The 15,944-nt window shown below is 36.3% G+C and overlaps 1 pseudogene; it reads left to right on the plus strand.

Annotated features, from left to right (window-relative positions):
• Positions 1-15,257: 15,257 nt before the first annotated feature.
• Positions 15,258-15,427, plus strand: LOC114039998 (annotated as a pseudogene).
• Positions 15,428-15,944: the final 517 nt, after the last annotated feature.

Below are 15,944 nucleotides of genomic sequence, written 5' to 3' on the forward strand. Positions count from 1 at the left end.
GTTAGTGTTATTTAATTAATTAAATAAAATGAGTATTAGTCCATAGATTCTTATTTCTAGCAAACCAGAGAATTATTCAGTGCTCAGGAGTGTACACCCAGACCAGTAACTGGAGAATAGAAGGAAACACACCTTCATTCTAGTCCTGCAGGTAGGTGCCTCAGCCTTGGCTTCTCACAGTAACTGAATCTAGAGTCCTGAGCCCTGCAACATACTGCTGCCAATGGGTGCTCTAACTTTTCCATCATTGAACTGTCTAAGAAAAGAGTGCCTCAGTACTCCATTAAAGTAGAAGAACTGCTAGAAGAAGAACCACAGCTAGGGATGAAGTCAAGGAAATGGTGTTAAAGTGGGAGTTTAGTCAGGCATCTGGAGATCTGATCAATAAATATTTATTTTCCCAGTTGTCTACCTTCTTTCTTTGTGTTTAGAGAAAGAGAGAAAAAGAGAAAGAAAAAAAACTGGCATCACCTTCTTTGCCAAAGGAATCTGGACATTGAGACATTATCCTCTCTTATTTCTCTTATTCCATGACAATCAAACTCTCAGCTTCTCCAGTAATTCTCATGATCCAGATTCGCTGTCAGAAGAAATGAACGGCCTCTCCCTGTTTCCACCACTCAGTCTGTCATCACTGATTCCATCAAATTTACCCCTCTTTGAGGTCTATCTTCTTCTGACAATCCCTACCATTGTTTCTTGACTGATTGATTCTCATTAAAAATTTTATATAGATGGGAAAGGAGGCTTATGAGTTAGTAGGTATTAAGCCTATTGGTCATTTTCTACAACAATAAGGGTAAGATGAATTCCCTATAAATTGTGAGTTCCTCCAGACTCTTTTGCAGATGACTTTGCACTGATTATACCAAGGCCTGGATCACTGGAAAGCCTTCAAAATGATGTCCATAATCTTTCAAAAAAATTCACCATAACAGTGCACATAGGAAAAACCAGGTAGAGGATTGTCTTTTATACCCTAAAGTACTGTGGGTGGGGTTGTGAATTGGTCTACCATTCTGGAAAGCAATCTAGAACTACACCTCCAAAGCCATTAAACTGTGCATATTCTTTGACCCAGTGATACCATTACTTTGGCCTGTGCCCCCTAAGGACTTAAAGAAAGAGGAAAAGAACAAGATGGTCAAAATATTTATAGCAGTTCTTTCTGTAGCAACAAAGAACTAGAAACTAAAGGAGCAAAAATTATAGTATGTGAATGTAATGGGATATTATTGTGCTATAAGAAATTATAAAAGGGACAGTTTAAGAGAAACCTGGCACATATTTTTAAGAAGTGATGCAGAGTAAAGTAAGCAGAACCAGAACAATTTGAATAATAAACACAACACTATAAAGATAAACATCTTTGAAAGACTGAAGAACTCTCATAAATTCAATGATTAACTAGAATTTCAGAGGATCAGTGATGAAGCAAGCTAACCACCTTCTGGCAGAGGTTAAAATGCAGAATGAGACATATATTTTTGGACATGGACCATATCATGACTTGTTTTGCTTTATTATGCACATTTGTTACAAGGTCTTTGATTTTCTTCTTTTTTCTCCATGATGAGGAACAGTAAAAGGGAGAGAAGGTAAAACTTTGTTCGTTAGAAAAAAGTCCCCTTTCCAGACTATTATGAGTATTTGGCTTGATAGCCCAAAGATCTAGTCCATCAGTGCTCATCTCTTGAAGAGACACTATAGATGGATAATGAATACATCACAGAACTTAATTGGAGGGGGAGAGCAAGTTAGATTACCTTTGCAAAACTATGCAGTATCATTAATAACCCTGAAATACAGTGTGGCATAGTGTTAAAGATCTAGCCTCAAAGTAAAAGAGACTTGGGCCCAAGTTCTGCCATTTCTACATATTAGTTGTGTGATACTGGACAAGCTTCTTTATGCGTCAGTGGTCCAGGTAAATTTCTAAGACTATAAAGTGCAGAAAAGTTGTAGATCTGCATTGGTTGAGTGGTTCTAAAACTTTTGGCCTCAATGGTCCCTTCATACTCTTAAAAATTATTGAGAGCCTCCCCCCTGAGCCTTTGTTTCTGTGGCTTATAGCTATTAATATTTACCATATTGGAAATTAAAACATCTTAATATTATCATAAAAATAGCTCTGACCTCATGGACCCCTTGAAAAAGTCTTGGAGAAACCTAAGGATCCTCAAGCTATAGTTTGAGAACCACTGGTTTAGAGAATTTCTTCAAGACTTCCTCACTTCAATGGAACCCCAAATCCAGACCAATCAATTAATTGCCCTGGCTTTTCCATGAAACAGAATTTCATGGTTTGTTTGTTTTTTTTAAAAACAGTATTTATTCTTCTGGTGATGCTACCCAAAGCCAGTACACATCCTGGACAGAAATAGAGTGCAGCACATTACCAACTGAAAACTGGGGAAGTGAGTTAGCATGAAGATGCTGGGATGATCATGCAGCAACAGTGAGAAATAACCAATGGACAGCCCATATGTTCCATCAGTATCCACATTATGTTATGAGAACTTGAAAAAAATGCCTAGCATATTTGGTGTACATTCTATGGATGACTTAAATGAACCCCTAGATAAGAGCTATATAAGCTGAGAGGGTAATAATGGGTGACTCACACTAACGAGATAAAAATCTGAAGTACTCATTTTACTTATTTTCTACATTGTCATCTTGGAAATCTGATTACAGGCACTGATGCCATTTTAAAATTTAATGTTCTTAATGTAACATTGAACAGTAATATAATAAAACTAATTCATATAGTAACTATTTACTTTATTTAAATTAATTAATTCCAAAACAAAGTATTATAACAACTTTTCAGTAGTTCTCTCTAAGTCCCATCAGGATTCTTCATTTATTTTCATTTATGTTTTCCCCTCTATGGTCATAACTGTTATATATGCCATTTTTTTGATTGTCCTTTTTTTTCTCTTCGCATTATTTCATAAGGGTCTTTACAGATTTCTTAGGATTGACCATACTTGTCAGGAATTGAGGCATTGTAATTTTCTTTTACATTAATGTTTATTGAAATACTCCAGTGGATCTTTGATATCATAAATCTATTTCCTCCAATAATGCAAACCTATCTATGTCTGCCCATTCTGTATGACTCTTGTTCATATCCTCCTATAAGTTTGTCAGGGAGAGACCTTTCTTATTTTGCCTTGACATCTTAAAGATGCTGGCGGAGCAAGTGGGTTGCATATTATCTATCCTTTCTTTGCTTCAGTCACACAAGCAGCTCATCTTCTCTTTGTTCATACATCCCTTTGAGGAAAGCTTTTACCCCAATTCTCCTTTGTAATTCCTTCTCTCTCATGTGCTTTAACCTGATCACACCCATTCTGCATCTCCCCATTGCCTTCTGTATGACATTCATGTTTAATTCTTTGGAAACTTTAGTGATGCATGATTTGTATGACTATACAATAATGCTCATAGAATATCCATATTGAAAAGAGGGAAAGAAATAAGCATTTATTGAGTGCCTACTATGTGCCAGGCAATGTGCTAAGTAAGCACTTTATAAATTTTTTATTTGGTATATTAAAAAGATAGACCTATGTTTCAGGGAGACACTTAGGAGTCATTAAAATAATTTTGCAGTTTCCCAAAGGTAATTCAGACCAATTCCCTATCTTCTGTTCAATTCTGAGCCCAATTTATTGCTTGTTTGGAAGGTCTATCCAAAATATGCCAATGGGCAAGTTTTATAAGTTATCTACCTAACTGCATATCATAGTCTGTACAAACTTTTTATAAACATATTCTAAACATACATCAAGGAGCTCTTTGACGAGAGCATTTGAAAAGAACTAGCAAACTTTCACAAATCATATGCCACAGTAGAGAACACCTTTATTGCCACATAGTTAGTTGAAATATGTAAAGAGCAAAAGCTTCTACTACTATTACTATTGCTGCTGCTGCAAAGTTAATTTGTAATGCCAGTATCATTGTTTTTGCTATGGCAAGGATCCATTGGGGCAAATTCCAGGTGCCTTTTGGAATTAAGCACTCAAAGGAAATTTGCCTGGATTTCTAAGGGAATTGCTTATAATACCAGGATGCTTAGAGAAATTTTAGTGTTCCCTATGTAGAAAAGAACATTTGAAAAATTTTGTACAGTCCCTAGTTGGATGTCCTTATGCACAGATTGAATCATGGAAGAGTTTTAATCATGGATATTTGGCATAGTAGGGTGTATTGACTAAGATTAGGAAGGTGGGGTGAATAGGTAAGGGAAGGACTTTTAGAGGGGATGGTAAAATAAGGAATAAGAGGACAAGGGGAGAAGCTAAAGTAACAGGAATAGGATAAAAAGAGAGGCTGAGAAAGAAGCAGTGAGTAAAAATAAGATGGAGGGAAATTCACAAATAGCAATTATAACCCTGAATGTGAATGGGATGAACTCACCCATAAAATGTAAATGGATAGTAAAATGGATTAAAAATAAGAATCCAACAATATGCTGTTTACAAGAGATACATGTAAAAATGAGAGATGCACACAGAGTTAAAATGGAAGGTTGGAGTAGAATTTATTATGCTTCAGCTGATGCAAAAAAAGGCAGGGGTAGCAATTATGATCTCAGACAAAGTCATGACTAAAATAGATATAATTAAAAGAGATAAACGGGGTAAGTACATTTTGATAAAAGGTACCATAGACAATGAAGTAACATCAATACTTAACCTATATTAAATTAAAAAGGTTTTGTACAAATAAAATGAATATAGCCAAGATTAGAAAGAAAGTAGAAAATTGGGGAAATTTTTTTGTACTTTATCAGATAAAGGTCTCATATTTAAAATATATAAAGAATTTTATCAAATATATAAGAATACAAGTCATTCCCCAGTTGATAAATGGTCAAAGGATATGAACAGGCAGTTTTCCAATGAAGAAATCAAAACAACTTAAAGTCATATAAAAATACTCTAAATCATTATTGATTAGTGAAATGCAGATTAAAACAATCTTGAGATATCATTTAATACCTACCAGATTGGCTAAAATTATAGAAGGGAAAAGTGACAAATGTTGGAGAAAATGTAGAAAAATTATGACACTAATTCATTGTTGGTGGTATTGTGAAATGATACAACCATTTTGGAGAGTACTCTGGAATTATGTCCAAAGAGTTATTAAAGTGCCTATACCCTTTGACCCACTAATACCACTATTTAGTCTACTTCCAAAGATGATTAGGGAAAAAGGAAAAGAATTTCTATGTTCTAAAATGTTTGTGGCAGCTGTCTTTGTGCTGGAAAAGTATTGGAAATTGCAGGAATGCTCATCAGTTGGAGAGTGGCTGAACAAGTTGTTGCATATGATTGTGATGGAATACTACTATGCTATAAGAAATGATGAGCTCAATGATTTTAGAAAAAACCCTGGAAAGACTTGCACAAAATAACGAAGAGTGAAATGAGCAGAACCAAGAGAATATTGTATATAGTAACAGCAATATTGTTTTAAGAAAGACTTTTAATGAATAAGTTATTTTGACTATTAGAAACATACAAATTAACTCTAAAGGACATATGAAGAAGGATACTATACACATCCAGAGAAAGAACTGATAAATAGAAGTATGTATAGAATACATTTACATATATACCTATTTGTCTCTAATGATAGCCATCTCTAGGGTGGGGGCAGGAGGAAAGAAGAAAAAAATAAATTTACATGATAATTTTATTGTATATTTGAAAGGAATGGCAAGTTGTTTATAGTAGATTTTCAGTTTCATAAACTATCATCTTTTTTATTGTACTTTGTTATGGAAATGCTTGTTTTATTCCATAAGTTTAAAAAAAGGATATTTAATATTTCACCTAATGGTGAGGAAATAACTTCTAGTCCACTCCAAATTCCCTGCGTGGTGAGCATATCATATGGCCTTGGATTATCAGAGGGATTCAGTTTTCCTGGGAGTGGAAACTTTTTTTTAATCTTTAGAATTATTTAGTGATAAAATCTGATATGTCAGTGTAAGTCCACAGCAGAGGGGCCACCCCTAGAGCAAAAAGGAGAGGATGAAATACTTCAATCCACAGGGACTATTGCCAGTTTGCAGGTACCAAGCCAAGTAGATCTGGTTCCTCATCCTAGGGTAAAGTGGTGACTTCCAACCAACCCCAGGTCCTAAATCCCTTTGAGGAGAGCTCCATGTGGTCTAGGAGAAGTTGCGGAATGTGTGCAAACATTCTATAACTGGTTAGTTAATTGTGTGATGTATAGGAGGCTTTTTGATGGAAGTATCAAAAAAGACTAACAACCAGAGTCTGTCATTTTTTTCTGTTCATCTGCTCAGTCTTGGTGAATTTTTTTGACTCCTTTGCTGATGGCATCCAGTGAGGGATAATACAATTAGGAAAGAGTCCTTGAGCTTTCTCCCATCCAAAGCCATGTTATCCTGTAACTGCAAACCTGGGTTTTGTGCCTGATTCCTACAATGTATTTTTTTTCCATTTTAGGTGAAAGTAGAGCATTCCATTGCTCCAGCACCAGGGTTTTGCAGCCATCTATGCATCAATGCTCCAAAGAGCAAGGATTGATTCAATCTAGTGGAAGCTGAGACAAGAACCCATCTAGCAGTGATGCCACATTTGAATAGGAACTTGGTGAGATTAAGGTTACATAGAAAGTGTACTAAAAGTGAGACCACTCTCCCTTTAGAGTGGGACAGGAGAGAGTATACCCCTAAAGCATTGGGGGGAGGGAATCCTTGTAATTTTGTTCTTGCTTTATATGTGAAATAAATATCCCTTTGTAAAGGCTAATATTTAACTACAAAGGGCATATAAAAGAAGATGCTATCTGCATCCAGGGAAAGGAATGATAAATAGAAGCATGTAGAGTGATTTTACACACACACACACACACACACATATATATACATATTTGTGTTTAATGTTAGCTATCTCTAGGGTGAGGGGAGAAAAAATGGAAAGAAGAAAAAAGAAGAAATTTACATGATAACTTTATTATATATTTAAAAGAAATAGCAAATTCCACACACTAGATTTACCATTTCAGGTGCAATCATTTTTTATTATACTATGATATGGAAATGCTTGTTTTATTCCATAAATTAAAAATAAATAAATAAATAAATTTTAAAAAGATAATGTCAGTTCCAGAGGACTCATGATGAAATATACTGTCCACCTGCAGATAGATAGCTGATGGAATCAGAGTGCAGATTATTGCATATTTTCTCCTCTCTCTCTCTCTTTTGACAAGGCTAATTGAGGAATTTGTTTTACATGGCCATAAATATTTATAGTGGATTTTGTTTTTCTTTTTTTCTTAATAGTTTGGACAGGGGTAAAAGAAGGAGGGAAATTTAGAACAGAAAAAAATTGAACTTAAAAAAAAACAGTCAGTATAAAGTGTTTAGAAGGACCTTGGGAACTAGACACTCACTGGCTAAGCATGGGAGAACACAACGAATGAAGGCTTGAGTCAACAGCAGTAGGGAAGAAACAACCAAGACCCAGACCTTCTGGGCACCCTAGAAATCTGAGGGGCAACGTATCCCACCTAGCTCTAGGAGAGAAAGTCAAAGCATACTTAGCATAATGAATGAAATGAATGATGAAAGAATGAAGAAAAGATCTCTACCAATGAAGAACCTACAAAAGTACTTATTAATTTAAAATCGAAGAGGAGTTCCCTGGGGTACTGTAAGATTAAGTAATTGTACCAAAATCACACCACAAGTATTCTTCAGAGGTGAGTCTTAAACTAAATCTTCCTGACTCTTGCTCTCTGTTTTCCAAGCCTGGCTGCCTTACACACTGGAGCTGTTTAATTCATGCTTATTGAGCAGACTTTAATTAAAATAGAATCAGTATCTGATTGTGACTCTAGAATGGAAGTTTGAGCTTCTTTGAATAGATGTGAAGCTCTTGTGGCTGGCCTTAGGAAGTTCTCTATATATCATAGGGTCAACACAAAGGGTAGTTGTATGTTTTCTGCAATTTCTGCAATAGCTGTCCATTGGACTACAATGGGCATATTTCATTTTAGCAGCTAAAAGAAAAATAAAAAATAATTACCTTCAAATGAAAGCATGCCCTTTCCCATATGAAACATCATTCCCCTTAAATTACATACTCTATGAATGCTGATTAGCTCAAGATAGTTTTTTTCTTCTGCTTTTGAGATATTTGTTCAGTTCAAATTGGATTTTCCTGAGTTGGGTGGGAATGATCTGAATTGGATATTAAATTGGTGTTTGGATAAGGCTTTAAGCAATGGGCACCTGCCTCAAATTTCCCTGTCAGCAAAGATGATTGCACCCTTTATTTTTTAAATGAATTATTAAGTCTACAGGGAGAGTTACGCTATGAGGGAGAGTCAGGGATTTGGGTAGCCATATGTGTTTATAGTAAATCATTCTGGAGAAGCAGATATTTTGTACATATTTTTTCAAAAATAATCACCAACCATTAAGTAATTTGCAAGCAAATAGCACCAATAAACCAACTGCAAATAAATAACACCTATAAGACATTTTATTTTCAGTTGCCTATGCTACCCTCTCATATAAGATACTCCTTACATGGGAAAATGACAATAGGAATTTTACCAGAAGAAAAGAGAAGAAAAAGATGAGGCTTCTGCATGGTAATATTTTTTTCTATACAAGCCAGCACAAAGTGAGCTATGATGAATGGTACTTTATAGATAGATGAACTTGTTAAGGGAAAGGACTTAGCAGTTGAGGGCCTCTGAATACAAAGAACTCTAGATCTTGGGTAGTTCCATAACGAGTCTGAGACTCTAGGTTATTTCCAAGATTAACACATTAAATGTTACACAGAGCAACCCACCAACCTTAAGACTAATTGTCAACAGAGCACTCTTGGGCTTGGTAATGGAAAGAATACTGAATTTGGAGTCAAAAGACCTGCATTCAAATCTAGACTTATCTAAGTCTACCCTTGTAAGCCAGATTAAGTCATATAACCTATAGCTTAGCAGGATCAGATCTCTCCTGTGCAAAATGAGAGGGATGGGCTAGGTAGATTCTCTGATTCCTTTTAGCACCAAAATCTATGATCCTATGGACATATAGCATATGAAACAGTTGTTCAACATATTGGATTCCATTTTCTCTGACATTTGTAGTCTCTGTTAATGGGGCGGAGGTCAAGGAGATAATCTTGCAATATCACTTTCCTTAAGTCCATGTCACCCTTGTTCCATATGTAGAAAGAATAGTCTCACTTTAGGCTGATAGTTAATAAATTAGGTTCTAAAATCTAGTTATGACTTTGTTGCAGAGTCATTGCCATGCATCATGTTTTAAACTCTATTTGTATTCCATTTTCATGCAAAAATACTGTTCTCATCATAGCCTCTAGTCATGGTAATTGAGTAAGGTTTGGCAGCCAAACCATAGGTTTTAGATGTAGGAGGGCAAAGTCATGGACATTAGAGATTGTCAAGCCCAACCTCCTCATTTTACAGATACAGAAACTGAAGCTGAGCGTGATCAAGCCACTTGCCCATGGGCAAGACATAGCTTGCAAGTGTCTGAGGATGGATTTGAATTTATGTCTTTTTGGTGCCAACCCCGCTACTTTACTCACCACACCATTTGCCTCCACCACTATACAGCTGTGTATTATTAGGCAAATCACTTCTCTGAATCTCAGTTTCCTCATCTATAAAATGGACACTAGGCCTGGATGAATCCTGAGGTCCTTTCCATCACTAATATGCTTTGAGTCTATAAATCTCTGAACTTAAACAGTTCTCAGATCCTAAAAATAGCTAAATATTAAACATATATGTTCTTGGCAAAACTCGGCCAAATTTTATTTCTTCAGGCTTACAAATCCCCAGTTATGAACTATTTCCCTTAGTGTGGTGTTCTATAAAGGGACAAGTGTTCCAAGGTTGGCATTCCACTTGGATCGTGTTTCTAAGCAGAGATAAGGTGATTTCTGTTACTCTGAACCATTTTGGAGGTGGAGGGAGGAGTGCTTACTTCTATCATAGTCCATTGTCTGCCATTAAAATCTTTAGCAGCCAGGATTGTCGTGGAAGTGAACTCTCAGAAGGACTCATCTACAGATCTATATTAATCTGTGATCAAGCAACAATCTCTGGGAATTTGGCCAGATTAGATAAAAATAAGTAGATGTTTCACCATATTTGTGAAAAATTAATACAGCATTTTTATGTGTTTGGAACCTAACTAAAAATCAGTTTTATGTACTTTTTTGAAAGTGCTTGCTCTCTTGGCTCAAAATACAGATTGGACACTATCTGACATAAATTGACTCAATAAGCTGCAGAGGCCTTTTATTCTCATAAGATAATTATTGCAACTTGGGGGCACAGGATGGTACAGTAGGTAGAGTGCTGGGCTTGGAGTCAGGAACTCTGGCCTTTAGACATTGACTCTGGGCAAGTCACTTAACCCATTTGCCTCAGTTTGCTCATCTGTAAAATGAACTAGAGAAGGAAATGGCAAAACCCTCTAGTATCTTTGTCAAGAAAACCCCAAATGGGATCAGGAAGAATTGGACATAACTGAGATGACTAAACAAAACAACTGCAATTATACTCAAAACCAATAGTGAGGCCATTACACACATGAAATGCACAATCATTTTAAATCAAACAATTCAATCACATCTCAGAATAAATACAGTGGTAATATTTCAGATTAATCAATGAAAGCTGGAAAGACAGAGAAATAAACAGGGGAAAAGAATAAAGTAAAGAGAAGGAACAAAGAAAAGGATGAAGAAGCAACAGAAATGAAAAGTTAAATGAACTTCCACTTAGCTTAATGAGTTGTAACAATTAGTTTCTGCTAATATAACAGGAGTGAGATATCTAAACCTCCCTGAAAACTGCAGTTCTGTGCAGTGGATAGGCCTGGCCCATAAAGACAAAAAAATAGAAGAGAACAAAAGAATATAGGGATACTATGTACCATCAATTGGAATTTAAGGTTTCAAGACCAGTTTTATAGTGGGGATAGAAGAGGCAAGATGGGGAGTGAGAGTTTCTCTCTGCATCTGCCCTACCCTTGTCTACCATTGTGTTTCACAAGTGAATAACTAGTTACAGCAAGATGGCCTTAGAGATCCCTTCCAGTAACACTAAATGGAAAAGTACCAATTGTAGGAGTTTTGATCTGAAAGCTAGTCCCTAGTCCCTGTCCCAGACCACTAGGAGAAACCAAAACCCAGATGTAGAGTTCATCTAAAGATTGGCTTCACTGGAGATGAGTTGAATTATCAGTTGGGAATTGTGTTGACAGCCAGGTGGCACAGTGGATAAAAATGCTGGACCTGGTATCAGAAAGCCCTGAGTTTAAATCTATCCTGACATTTCCTAGCCATGTGATGCTGAGCAAGTCCCTTAACCACTGTCTCCATCAGTTTCCCTATCTATAAAATGAGGACAATGATAGTACCTACCTTACCATGTTGTTATGAGGATAAAATGAGACATTTATAAAGCACTTTGCAAACCTTAAAGCACTGTAACAAAAGCTAGTTGTTATTATTGTTTTCCTGTAGTCTGCTGCCTACTCACAGAATGCATATCTGGGAATGTTAAATTAGCTGAACTGAACCTTTTTGGAAGTACTGGATTCTGAGCATGCCTAGCTACTGTTTTGCAGAAGCCTGGGTCTAGGTCAGGAGAAACTGTAGGCATTCAGCCACATTGTAGATGTTTTATGGTATAGATTTAGGCGCAGTTAGATTTTCTTCCTGTTTTTGAGTTAATGCAAAGGGTATAACACTATAGAAATAAGCATGTCTTGTTTCTTCCTAAGGGAAGCCAAGTGCTTTTTGCCACAGTCATATGACTAGAACTTAGAGAAATATAATAGAATCATGTCATAGGTAGGTCTCTAGTAGGTAGGAGCTCAGAGAGAATTAATTCCAATGAAATCTGCACTAGCACTTTGATGAACATGATGGGGCAGCTTTCAAAAGAGAGGTAAGCTGGGACACAGATCACCCACCTCCAAAGAAACAGAGAGCCTGGAACTTCGTTAAGATGAGAGATGAAACATTATTTAAAAAAAATAAGCACGGAATTGCCAACTGCCATATTTTTTTCTATTGAATAGGAACAGGTTTTTAATACCTCAGGACTAGAAATAATAGATAGGTGTGACCAAATACCCTTTAGAGTGACCTGTTGGTAAGGAGGAAAAAGAATTGTTCCAATGGACTCCTAAAATAGTTGAGAGGAAGCAAGGAATCCCAAATCTCTATTTACAGTTATCCCTTCCATATCATGGAGGTTAGGGCATGGAGGTTCTGTACAACCTGAAAAATCTGCATAAAATTTTGGGCCCTCCCTTTGTACTAGAGAAGAAGTCTGAATCATTATGGTATTAAAAGATAAAATATGTTGATGTTAGACAATACTATACATATATTTTATGGATTTCTGAGTTTCTAAATTTTTCTGTGTCATCTACTGGCCTTCACAAGTTACCTGGGGCTTCCACAAAACTCCCCCCAAAATTCTCATTTAATTTCTTATGCTGACCCCATGGTATGTAGAAACCATGATCGGGAAAGTTGTGATGTGGAAGGAATAACTGTAATAATTACTGACTGGAAAGTATTACTAGCTGTCATAGTATTATGACTGTAATTACTCCCCTGGTAGAAATATCAGCTCAGAAACCCAAAACAAAAATTTTAGAAGGTATTTTTTTATACTTTCCAAACTACAAAGTGTCTCCAACCCTCTCTACAAATCTTAGGCTACTTGGATAGCATTTAACTAAATTGAGTATTGAAGATAAATGTGATATGTATGAAACCTTGTTGGTCTTGGATAACTTTCCCTAAAGCTAATGTCTTTATTTGGAGGAATGCTTAAGTTTAAAATAATTAGACTAAGACACACGTATTTTATTTTCATTCCTACAGAAGAGAGAAACTATGATTCCTTCTGAATATTAGCATGCCAACACTGCACCTGTCTTCTACAAACTGGTCTAAGAAATAAAAATAAACAAACAAAACAATATTAAATTAATTCAGTTCCATAACAAACATTTATTCAGTACTTGTTTTGCTTAATGTATAGTGCTAGGTGCTGTGGATACAAAGATAAAATAAGAGCCAGGCCCTGCCATCAAGGAACATGCTGTGACATGTGACTTAAGGTTGTATTAGGAAAACTTTAAAAAAAAATAAAGGAAACTTAAAAATCACATGACTGGCAAGATGTCAGAGTAGCTGTTTTCCTACTATTGCCTGGTCTTCCATAGCAGTGACTTAAGCTAAGCCTTCTGTTATTCTACAAGAGGTTAAAGACACATTCTACACAGCTGGGTGAAGGAAAGGAAATGTAACTAGAGGAGTAGGGAGAGGGGAGAAAGGGAAATGGGAGAGCTGAGATAGAGCAGAGTCAATTGGAGAAAGTGAACTGACAGTCAGAGCATTCTAAACCCAGCTGGTTTGCCCTCTCTGAGGACTTTACTTTGAACAGAAAGTTAGCTAGGTCCTGAAAGTCCTTCACTCTAAGAGGCAAAGGATACTGGGGGTGGGGGAAGGTTGTCTTTGGAGAAGCTGAAGAGGGAAGGACCAAGAATAAGGAAGGGAGAGGCAAGTTATTGGGAATATAAGAAGACTAAAAGGCAAAAAAAAAAATCTGAGAGAGAATGGACGCATATAAGACTAGCATCCAAGCAGATTAACAAAGAAGTTAATACAGAAGGGAAAACATAAGTGAAATTTAGAAGATATATCATGAAACATTGAACAAATATTATACTATAGAAGAAAATGAACTAAAAATCTCCACTGAAAAAGAAAATTCTGTATACTCCTAAGTATCCTTCTGTATACTTCTAAGTATGCAGTATCCTTTGTACTTACCACGAAATAGTAAGAATTATTTTTTAAAATTTATTGTACAGAATATGTATCTTGGTAATACAATGATTTAAAAATGAAAATAAATTGTGTTCATTTAAAATCCTGTGCATTTAACATAAAAAGTTTTTTCAGTAAATATTCCTCATTCATTCCCAGGAATAGCAATATTGATAGTAGTTCTACCCCATTAAGGGAGTGCATCAAAATACTTTTTTTTTTAAGTGATAAGGTAATACACCATGTTTTCACCATTTATCTTTGGCCGTGTGGTTTGTGTCTGAGATTTAATTCAGAAGAGCAACACTGTACAGCAATAAATTATATTGAAATAAATATCATATATCATAGCATAAACATCATTTTTCCTCTTTTTCGATTAATCCATCCCTCCTACTACTCACCTCAGAGCATTGAGCAAATTAAAAAAAGAAAAACAACAACCTAAAAATAATCCAGTTTAAAAAATTCCCACATTGGCCATTGGCCAAAAATATTTGTCTTAGCCTTCATTTTAAGTTTATCAGTTCTCTGATAGGAAGTGAACGGTATATTACATCTTCATTCTTTGGGAGTTGCGATTTAACATTGCATTGATCAGGGCTTTAAGTTCTTTCAAAATTACTTTTTCTCTATAATGTTATCATTATAGAAATTCTTGTCCTAGTTCTATTCATTTGTCTCTGTATCAGTTCATAAGGTCTTTCCCATCATCATTTGTTTGTGACATAATAACATTCCATTACATTCACATACCATAATTTGATTTGCCATTCACCTTAAAAAGGAAAACACTCCCTTAGTTTCCAGTTTGGGACAACCATAAAAAAGAACTGCTATATATGAGATAGAAAACAGCCCTTGAGGCAGATCAAGCAAGCAGGGCATGGGATAGGAGATAAGCTGCAGGATATGACCATTCAGAAAAGTGATCAAAGATTATGCATTGAAGCCCCCACCATGGACTTATCTATGTGCTTTCACAAAGCACCCTCAATTCCAGAACAACTCTTCCCCTCCCCTTTCTTGTTCTCTTTGCTTATCACCTCTGGACTACCTGATATCCCAGGCATTTTGGAGCCATGCTTACTCCTCCCATTCTCTTGGCCCCTTCCCCCTATTCCATAAAATTGTATTTAAACAGTACCTCTGACCTAGCTAACTGCCTTTTGCCTCCTATGGGAAGGAGGGGCCGCTCTGCTCCCTTAGAGGAGCAGGGCCTGGGTCTATGCTCTGCCTTCCCTGTGGACTAGAGCCCACTGGGGCTCTGCCTCATGAAGGGAGCAGGCCTGCTTGGGAACATCACCCTAATAAATGCCTTTCTTGCTTTTGTCTCATGTCTTTGCTAGTGGCGTCATGGGTCACCAGCCGCTCTACTGGAACCACCCTTGAAAATTTGACCAGTGGTCTCGGTTATGCCATGTCTATTCAAACCGCCTGGTCTGATGTGCAAGTATGGCCTTAACATGTGCCGCCAGTGCTTCTGGCAGTATGTGAAAGACATTGGCTTCATCAAGTTGGACTAAGTTATATTTATTGATCTTGCTTCAGTGATTACACTGACCATTGGTGACTACCATTTTACTGGACCCTGGACAACCTAAAGATCGTTCCTGTCGTACACGCTATGCCAATTTGCATATATAATAAAAAAGGTCACCCTCAAAAATAAACAAACAAACAAACAAACAAACAAATAAATAAATGCCTTTCTTTAACTTGGAGATTGTCTGAGTGAATTTTTTCAGGACACTAGGACCTGCATGTCTATTCCTCATCATTTCAGGTAGCACCCCAACATTCTTGGGGTTCATTCTGAACTCATCACCAATGGCTACAGAAAAGGTCTAAGTGAATTCTTTCACATCTAAACCAGCTGTCCCACCTCTAACCTCAACACTATATATATGTATATATATGTATATGTAATATACACATACATGCACATACTATATGCATATACACATAGTGTGTGTATGTCTTTTTTACTCTTTCTTTGATTTCTTTGGGGTGTAATATCAAAGAGCATGCACAACTTGCGTT

This window comes from Vombatus ursinus, unplaced genomic scaffold, assembly GCF_900497805.2.
Source record: "Vombatus ursinus unplaced genomic scaffold, bare-nosed wombat genome assembly UNPS02012602.1, whole genome shotgun sequence".
NCBI classification, from domain to species: domain Eukaryota; kingdom Metazoa; phylum Chordata; class Mammalia; order Diprotodontia; family Vombatidae; genus Vombatus; species Vombatus ursinus.